Here is a 10,178-nt window from a genome sequence, read left to right on the forward strand (position 1 = left end):
CAGCGTGTCTTCAAACCAACCCAACACTCACACACTGACAGTAACAATGATGTCATTCATTGCAGGGCATCAAGCCAGTGGGGTAAAAGTGAGCCAAAGAGTGAAGTCGCTCTTTGAAGAAAGGGAATCCCATTGTGAAAAGAAAACACATAATTATTTCTTTTGAGTGGGGAAACAAAAGCAATTCTGCTGTGGGGTATAGCTTTTGCATTTCTACATAAAAATAAGCCCCAAGTTAACATGACCAAATACTGACACTCACCCACTCAGTCACACAAGAAAGGTATCAGTTACCATTTAATTTGTCTGAGATGCTTCCCCTGCGTGTGAACGCAGAGGTGAGTGTGGTGGATCTTTAAAAGATGACAGGGCTGGTAGCTGTCGTTCCAGGAGCAGGCAGAGGTGAGTGTGGTGGATCTTTAAAAGATGACAGGGCTGGTAGCTGTCGTTCCAGGAGCAGGCAGAGGTGAGTGTGGTGGATCTTTAAAAGATGACAGGGCTGGTAGCTGTCGTTCCAGGAGCAGGCAGAGGTGAGTGTGGTGGATCTTTAAAAGATGACAGGGCTGGTAGCTGTCATTCCAGGAGCAGGCGGAGGTGAGTGTGGTGGATCTTTAAAAGATGACAGGGCTGGTAGCTGTCATTCCAGGAGCAGGCGGAGGTGAGTGTGGTGGATCTTTAAAAGATGACAGGGCTGGTAGCTGTCGTTCCAGGAGCAGGCGGAGGTGAGTGTGGTGGATCTTTAAAAGATGACAGGGCTGGTAGCTGTCGTTCCAGGAGCAGGCGGAGGTGAGTGTGGTGGATCTTTAAAAGATGACAGGGCTGGTAGCTGTCATTCCAGGAGCAGGCAGAGGTGAGACACAGGCAGGAAGGAAGGCAGATGAGTTTTGGAGGTTCATTTTACACAGACAGTCTGTATGACACGCTACAACACCTTCATCCATCCTCATCACTCATCAGCAACCCATGACTGGGTGGTAGAGGTAGTAGCAGGTAGGTATCTCTCCTCTCGTGGCCCATGACTGGGTGGTAGAGGTAGTAGCAGGTAGGTATCTATCCTCTCTTGGCCCATGACTGGGTGGTAGAGGTAGTAGCAGGTAGGTATCTCTCCTCTCTTGGCTTGAGGACACTGAGTTCCTGCATTTGGGTCCATACAGACAGCAGTTACCACCTTTTTTGTCGATTTCTCACCCCAAGCTCAAGCTCATCTGTAGACTGTGCGGTGATTGGGAAACGGTAGACAACTTACATTTTTTTATTGTGTCTGTTCAAGTGAAGTCATTTTTCAAGTGTACTATTGAGAAGGTCCTATAGACTTGACTTTGAGAGTCCTATAGAGTTTTTTATCCAGTCTTGCCACGTCTGCGTTTAGAAAATGACAGTTTGGGATGTTCTGCTTGCGTGCTGTGCTGTATGTATGTCACCAGACTGTACTGTGGTGTGGCCATCCTAAGAAAGCAGACGCCACAGGCACACACAGCTAGTGGAAAGACTGAGTGAGGGACGATTCAATATCACATGCATGACAACAAGGCACAGATATGTCCACATGGCAACAAACAGGAAACTATCGAGGAATAGATAGTATGGGATTTCATTGCTGGCGATTAGCTGAGAAAAATATTGTGTTTAAGTTTGGATTGTGTGTGTGTGTGTGTGTGTGTGTGTGTGTGTGTGTGTGCGCGCGCATCTGTATGTCTGTCAGTCTAGGAAACCAATAGTTACATAGTTTATCTTCTTGTCCTCTTCATAAATGTCCTAATTAATGACTGAATCTTTGACTATAGTTGATCTCCCACACATGGAAGTAATTACTTTGTGTTCAAGTCAATCCATCATAAAGAATTTATAAGTGGGTGGTTGGGTTTAATAAAACCATGGAACATATCAAGAACCAATTAGTGTTTTATATAGGCATGGCAAAGCTTTACCATAGACTTATATAAAACTAGTCCTATACCATGGAACTTAAATACTGACTTATGGCATGCAGAATGGAGTCCTTGGCAGCTGAAATTGAACCGTGTACCATAACAGGTGTGTACTTCATTAAGGCTTAGCACGGTAGCACCTGAAAGGGGGGTACAGCTAGCCTGGTCCCAGATCTGTTTGTGCCCTCTTGCCTACTCATATATGGTAATTGTTTGGCCTGACTCCAAACAATGACCATATAGCCTATAGGAGTTGAAAAGACAGCATAAACAGATCGGGGACCATGCTACACTTACAAAAAAAAGGGTTCCAAAAGGGTTTTCGGCTGTCCCCATAGGATAACTATTTTTGGTTCCAGGTAGAATCATTTTGGGTTGCATGTAGAATCTTCTGTAGAAGAGTTCTACATGGAACCCAAAAGGGTTCTACCTGGAATCAAAAAGGATTCTTCTATGGAACCCTTTTGGGTTCTAGATAGCACCTTTTTTTCTAAGTGTAGGGCACATCATCTCTGAAGGTACTATGCTACCAATTGAAGACCTAGTCAACGGTTCACTAAGTAGTAGATGTATATTTCGAGGCAATCTCTAGTCTTCGAGGACTCTGTGATATCATCAGAAAGGTATCAGTTACCATTTCATTTGTCTGAGATGCTTCCCCTGCGTGTGAACGCAGTATATTTCGAGGCAATCTCTAGTCTTCAAGGACTCTGTGATATCATTGTGCTTTTCAGATGTTAAGTGATATAGATTCAGTTGTTAGTCAAAACAGAATGGCTGGAATGTGGCGACTGTCAACAGTACTGTAGTAAATAATTTATTTAAAACCCTGTTATAGTTTCAAGTGTGAAGATTTCCCATCCAATTGGTAATAGCAATTTAGCTCTGCACCTTGCCATTTCTGGGTGTCTGCCATCCTATGAATTTTAATTGTGTGAATTTTCCAAAAAAGCCCCAATAAGCTAATTATAAATGACTGGCAACTTGGATGTTAAGTGGTATTGAAGCAAGAGTTTTGTCCTGAAATAGTATAAAGTCCCATTGTAAAACTTCCTAATCCCCATCTCTAAAAAACATTCCCTGAAACAGGCTTACTCACCACCAATTTAAAGTAAAACCATTTTGAGCCAAATTACTCTGGACAATTAAAGCCAGAGTCACTCGTTTAACAAGATACAGTGTACTACCCTAACCACAGAGTGTGTGGAAAATGTGTGGAGTCCTTGTAGTACGGACTGTCTTCATTTATGAGTAATCAAAGGAAACCTCTTTTACGCTGTAATCCTGCTTTTATCTGGTGTGTACAAATCAGCCTTTTTTCTTCAAACTGAGAACCCTCAAAATCATTTAACCCTCCTCCGTGACTGGTTCTGATTAGTCTGCCATATGCCCATATACGTCTCATCCGTCCCTTACGCAAAATATATAGGTCTCCAATAATTACAGGGCTGTAACCGTATCCACGTCAGGTGATTTTCATAAGGGTAAACAAATCCACAATGCTAGGAAGTGATGGCATGCATCAAATTGTGGCCTCAGATTCTTAAGAGCTGCATACCACTAGGGCCACAACAAATTGTCTAGTTGCGGAACGGAAGACGTTAAGGTTTATGAACCTGTAATTTAATTGATGAACTCATTCAGTCATGTACAGGTTTTATAGGTCTACATTGTTAAAACCTCCATCCTCTTCAATATAAACAAATCAGTCAGAACAACTGGATCACAGTTTCCCTCTGGGTTTATCTGTGGAATGATCTGTGTATGGAAACTAAAGTGCAATGATTGGTTATTGTACACTACAGTAATACTACAGTCATAGCATCACAGTTTGTCATTTCTGTTGGATAACTTAGTAGAGTGTTCTAAACTCCAAAATCCCCTTTTTGGCTCACGTGTGAGAAATTATGTCTTGGTACTACTGTTTTCACGATGGGGCGCAATGATGTCAGGGTTGTTTTACGATGGCATGTTCAATGTAACCAGGATGGAGTCTTTGACTGTCTACATGATCTGTCACCTTACCAGACTTATTTAAAGGTTGAATCATATCTAGCAGATACATACATCTACAGTACATAGAGCCGTCAATTCGGATGCCTACAGTGGATATCAATGAGAGTTATGTTATGCATGCACCTCAAGTTGAGACCATGCCGATAGAATGGAATAATTCAAATACATAGCCATCCCTCCGGGTCCCATTGTGCAATGTTTTGGGACAGCTTTTCCCAGAGCATCCACTCATACCATGCTGTGGTTGCAGTCGGATTGCAGTCCCATTAGAGCCACAGTAGTTCAGCCCAGTGTATAATAAACATGTAGCCTATGATTCATGTTCCGCTGATTTCATTAAGTTTACTGTTAGGCTGGTACCGAAGACATTGGTGCTAATGACTTGCCCAGATGGAGGAGGAATATGAAAAAATGGACACATGCGCAGGCACAGGCAAACACACACACACACACACACACACCACACACACTCCTACCACTGGTCTGGCACTCAGAAAAGGCAGCTATCAGCAAGACAGCTAAATAAAATGTGGTACAGATGAAGTGAGCCAGGGACATTAAATGGTACTGAGGGCACTGCTAGCCTGTGGCCAGACGTATTTAAGTGAGGTGGATAGGTGGGAATGTGTGACAGGCATAGCCTACTGGGTGGAGGTACTGTAGACTACTGGGTGGAGGTACTGTAGACTACTGGGTGGAGGTACTGTAGACTACTGGGTGGAGGTACTGTAGACTACTGTGTGGAGGTACTGTAGACTACTGTGTGGAGGTACTGTAGACTTCTGGGTGGAGGTACTGTAGACTACTGGGTGGAGGTACTGTAGACTACTGGGTGGAGGTACTGTAGACTTCTGGGTGGAGGTACTGTAGACTACTGGGTGGAGGTACTGTAGACTACTGGGTGGAGGTACTGTAGACTACTGGGTGGAGGTACTGTAGACTACTGGGTGGAGGTACTGTAGACTACTGGGTGGAGGTACTGTAGACTACTGGGTGGAGGTACTGTAGACTACTGGGTGGAGGTACTGTAGACTACTGTGTGGAGGTACTGTAGACTACTGGGTGGAGGTACTGTAGACTTCTGGGTGGGGGTACTGTAGACTACTGGGTGGGGGTACTGTAGACTACTGGGTGGGGGTACTGTAGACTACTGGGTGGAGGTACTGTAGACTACTGGGTGGAGGTACTGTAGACTACTGGGTGGAGGTACTGTAGACTACTGGGTGGAGGTACTGTAGACTACTGTGTGGAGGTACTGTAGACTACTGGGTGGAGGTACTGTAGACTTCTGGGTGGGGGTACTGTAGACTACTGGGTGGGGGTACTGTAGACTACTGGGTGGAGGTACTGTAGACTTCTGGGTGGGGGTACTGTAGACTACTGGGTGGAGGTACTGTAGACTACTGGGTGGGGGTACTGTAGACTACTGGGTGGAGGTACTGTAGACTTCTGTGTGGAGGTACTGTAGACTACTGGGTGGGGGTACTGTAGACTACTGGGTGGAGGTACTGTAGACTACTGTGTGGAGGTACTGTAGACTACTGTGTGGAGGTACTGTAGACTACTGGGGGGAGGTACTGTAGACTACTGGGTGGGGGTACTGTAGACTACTGTGTGGAGGTAATGTAGACTACTGCGTGGAGGTACTGTAGACTACTGGGTGGGGGTACTGTAGACTACTGGGTGGAGGTACTGTAGACTACTGTGTGGAGGTACTGTAGACTACTGGGTGGAGGTACTGTAGACTACTGGGTGGAGGTACTGTAGACTACTGGGTGGGGGTACTGTAGACTACTGTGTGGAGGTACTGTAGACTACTGTGTGGAGGTACTGTAGACTACTGCGTGGAGGTACTGTAGACTACTGGGTGGGGGTACTGTAGACTACTGGGTGGAGGTACTGTAGACTACTGTGTGGAGGTACTGTAGACTTCTGGGTGGAGGTACTGTAGACTACTGGGTGTGAGTACTGTAGACTACTGTGTGGAGGTACTGTAGACTACTGTGTGGAGGTACTGTAGACTACTGGGTGTGAGTACTGTAGACTACTGTGTGGAGGTACTGTAGACTACTGTGTGGAGGTACTGTAGACTACTGGGTGTGGGTACTGTAGACTACTGGGTGTGGGTACTGTAGACTACTGGGTGTGAGTACTGTAGACTACTGTGTGGAGGTACTGTAGACTACTGTGTGGAGGTACTGTAGACTACTGGGTGGAGGTACTGTAGACTACTGGGTGGAGGTACTGTAGACTACTGGGTGGGGGTACTGTAGACTACTGTGTGGAGGTACTGTAGACTACTGGGTGGAGGTACTGTAGACTACTGTGTGGAGGTACTGTAGACTACTGTGTGGAGGTACTGTAGACTACTGGGTGTGAGTACTGTAGACTACTGTGTGGAGGTACTGTAGACTACTGGGTGTGAGTACTGTAGACTACTGTGTGGAGGTACTGTAGACTACTGTGTGGAGGTACTGTAGACTACTGTGTGGAGGTACTGTAGACTACTGTGTGGAGGTACTGTAGACTACTGGGTGTGAGTACTGTAGACTACTGTGTGGAGGTACTGTAGACTACTGTGTGGAGGTACTGTAGACTACTGGGTGTGGGTACTGTAGACTACTGGGTGTGGGTACTGTAGACTACTGGGTGTGAGTACTGTAGACTACTGTGTGGAGGTACTGTAGACTACTGTGTGGAGGTACTGTAGACTACTGGGTGGAGGTACTGTAGACTACTGGGTGGAGGTACTGTAGACTACTGGGTGGGGGTACTGTAGACTACTGTGTGGAGGTACTGTAGACTACTGGGTGGAGGTACTGTAGACTACTGTGTGGAGGTACTGTAGACTACTGTGTGGAGGTACTGTAGACTACTGGGTGTGAGTACTGTAGACTACTGTGTGGAGGTACTGTAGACTACTGGGTGTGAGTACTGTAGACTACTGTGTGGAGGTACTGTAGACTACTGTGTGGAGGTACTGTAGACTACTGTGTGGAGGTACTGTAGACTACTGGGTGGAGGTACTGTAGACTACTGGGTGGAGGTACTGTAGACTACTGGGTGGGGGTACTGTAGACTACTCTGTGGAGGTACTGTAGACTACTGGGTGGAGGTACTGTAGACTACTGTGTGGAGGTACTGTAGACTACTGTGTGGAGGTACTGTAGACTACTGGGTGTGAGTACTGTAGACTACTGTGTGGAGGTACTGTAGACTACTGTGTGGAGGTACTGTAGACTACTGTGTGGAGGTACTGTAGACTACTGGGTGGAGGTACTGTAGACTTCTGGGTGGGGGTACTGTAGACTACTGGGTGGGGGTACTGTAGACTACTGGGTGGAGGTACTGTAGACTTCTGGGTGGGGGTACTGTAGACTACTGGGTGGAGGTACTGTAGACTACTGGGTGGGGGTACTGTAGACTACTGGGTGGAGGTACTGTAGACTTCTGGGTGGGGGTACTGTAGACTACTGGGTGGGGGTACTGTAGACTACTGGGTGGAGGTACTGTAGACTACTGTGTGGAGGTACTGTAGACTACTGTGTGGAGGTACTGTAGACTACTGGGTGGGGGTACTGTAGACTACTGTGTGGAGGTACTGTAGACTACTGTGTGGAGGTACTGTAGACTACTGCGTGGAGGTACTGTAGACTACTGGGTGGGGGTACTGTAGACTACTGGGTGGAGGTACTGTAGACTACTGTGTGGAGGTACTGTAGACTTCTGGGTGGAGGTACTGTAGACTACTGGGTGTGAGTACTGTAGACTACTGTGTGGAGGTACTGTAGACTACTGTGTGGAGGTACTGTAGACTACTGGGTGTGAGTACTGTAGACTACTGTGTGGAGGTACTGTAGACTACTGTGTGGAGGTACTGTAGACTACTGGGTGTGGGTACTGTAGACTACTGGGTGTGGGTACTGTAGACTACTGGGTGTGAGTACTGTAGACTACTGTGTGGAGGTACTGTAGACTACTGTGTGGAGGTACTGTAGACTACTGGGTGGAGGTACTGTAGACTACTGGGTGGAGGTACTGTAGACTACTGGGTGTGAGTACTGTAGACTACTGTGTGGAGGTACTGTAGACTACTGTGTGGAGGTACTGTAGACTACTGGGTGTGGGTACTGTAGACTACTGGGTGGAGGTACTGTAGACTGCTGGGTGTGAGTACTGTAGACTACTGGGTGGGGGTACTGTAGACTACTGGGTGGAGGTACTCTAGACTACTGGGTGGAGGTACTGTAGACTACTGGGTGGAGGTTCTGTAGACTACTGGTTGGAGGTAGGCAGGAGGCAGAAAGTAGTGCCACTGCCAAGGTAACTGAGTACTAAACATAAACTGAGCCCATTAACTGTTCATCCTGGAGCTGTTCTGCATCCATCACAGTCTACATTTCAGGGGGAAAGCTGCTCATCCTGGAGCTGTTCTGCATCCATCCCAGTCTACATTTCAGGGGGAAAGCTGCTCATCCTGGAGCTGTTCTGCATCCATCCCAGTCTACATTTCAGGGGGAAAGCTGCTCATCCTGGAGCTGTTCTGCATCCATCCCAGTCTACATTTCAGGGGGAAAGCTGTTCATCCTGGAGCTGTTCTGCATCCATCCCAGTCTACATTTCAGGGGGAAAGCTGTTCATCCTGAGCAGATGTGTTTTCTTCCTGTTGGAAGAAAGGAGTGGTGCTAATTCTACCCAGAGCGGGAAGGATTGGGTCTTTTTAAGACAGCTGACATATTTCATAATTTAAGGCCACAGCACACACAGCCCTCAGACTGTACATGTGGTCTCACTATGTGGAGGGAGAGAGAAAGAGGGAGAGCGAAGGGGGGACGAGAGGAAAGGGGCAAAGAGAGGGAGAGAGAAGATGAGAGGGAAGAGAGAGGAGAGGAAAGAGAGGAGAGGGAAAGAGGGAAGCTGAGGTCTGTGCATGTTTTCTACTGAGGAGTCAGACAGAGTTTAGCCTCTTATTCCAGGCTTCTGAGTTCGCCTAGAATAGATAGAACACAATAATACAATGCCTGGCTACGCTACACTAGGTAGAGTTGGGTCTACAGGCCTCCAAGGGTCTCCTGATGGTGGCTCTTAATGAGACCTGTTGTGGCTAGTAAAACACTGACAGGTCACAAGAGCATTACCGCACCACTGTGTGTTTCAGTAAAAAAAAACACTATGTATTCATTTCAAATGAAGCTTTACTAAACATCTCAACATATTCTCATTTCAGTATGTACAATAGTGTTGTAAACTTTAGTATGGTTTAATAGAACATTTTTACAGAATGATACGAAACAGTTTCCTATACATAATTGAAAGGAAATAAACTTTGACAAACATAATCTTTAAGAATGTCATTTACAAATGACCTGGTAACGTCAAGTGAACTGGTAACGTCAAGATAATGATACTCATTGTACATTGCGATTCATCATTGAAGGGTAAACTATATATACAAATCTGTTTCGGTTGCAAAATGGTGTTTCTGTACCCAAAGTGAGGTATCATTGTTGGATGCATCAAAGGTTTGCAAGTAAGAGAATAATTTTAAATGAGGCTTAAATAACTTTGAATTAAAAGGTAAAATAAGTATCACATCATAATTAGCTCTTTACCCAAGTGGAAGAAAAAGGATTATGTGTACAAAGTCTTTGTAATAGAGGTTCATCATCCAATGTAATACTGTCCCAATGGAAATGCTGTAAACAGGGTCTGGTATTAGATTGACTTGACAGATAATGATAGATAGTTACACATTTGGTTTTTAGATCTACAGTACCATTGAAAACACAAGTCAAAAGTCAAAAGAAAAGGATTGTCAACCCTGATAAAGAAATGTTTTGTTGCTTAGTTGGGTGGTCACAAGAATAATTAAAGCTTATTGCAATAAATACACTTTTCTTACGGTATCTTAAACATGCACACACACAAACATGCATACACACACATACACACACAAACATGCATACACACACATACACACACAAACATGCATACACACACATACACACAAACAAACACACACACACACACACACACACACACACACACACACACACACACACACACACACACACACACAAACATACACACACATGCACACATACACACACATACATACACACACATACACACACACACATACATACACACACACAAACATACATACACACACACACACACACACACACACACGCTGGTCAGAAACAGGTTGGTTATAATCCTTTGTATAATTCA

The sequence above is a fragment of the Salmo trutta genome, chromosome 32 (assembly GCF_901001165.1).
Source record: "Salmo trutta chromosome 32, fSalTru1.1, whole genome shotgun sequence".
Classification (NCBI taxonomy): domain Eukaryota; kingdom Metazoa; phylum Chordata; class Actinopteri; order Salmoniformes; family Salmonidae; genus Salmo; species Salmo trutta.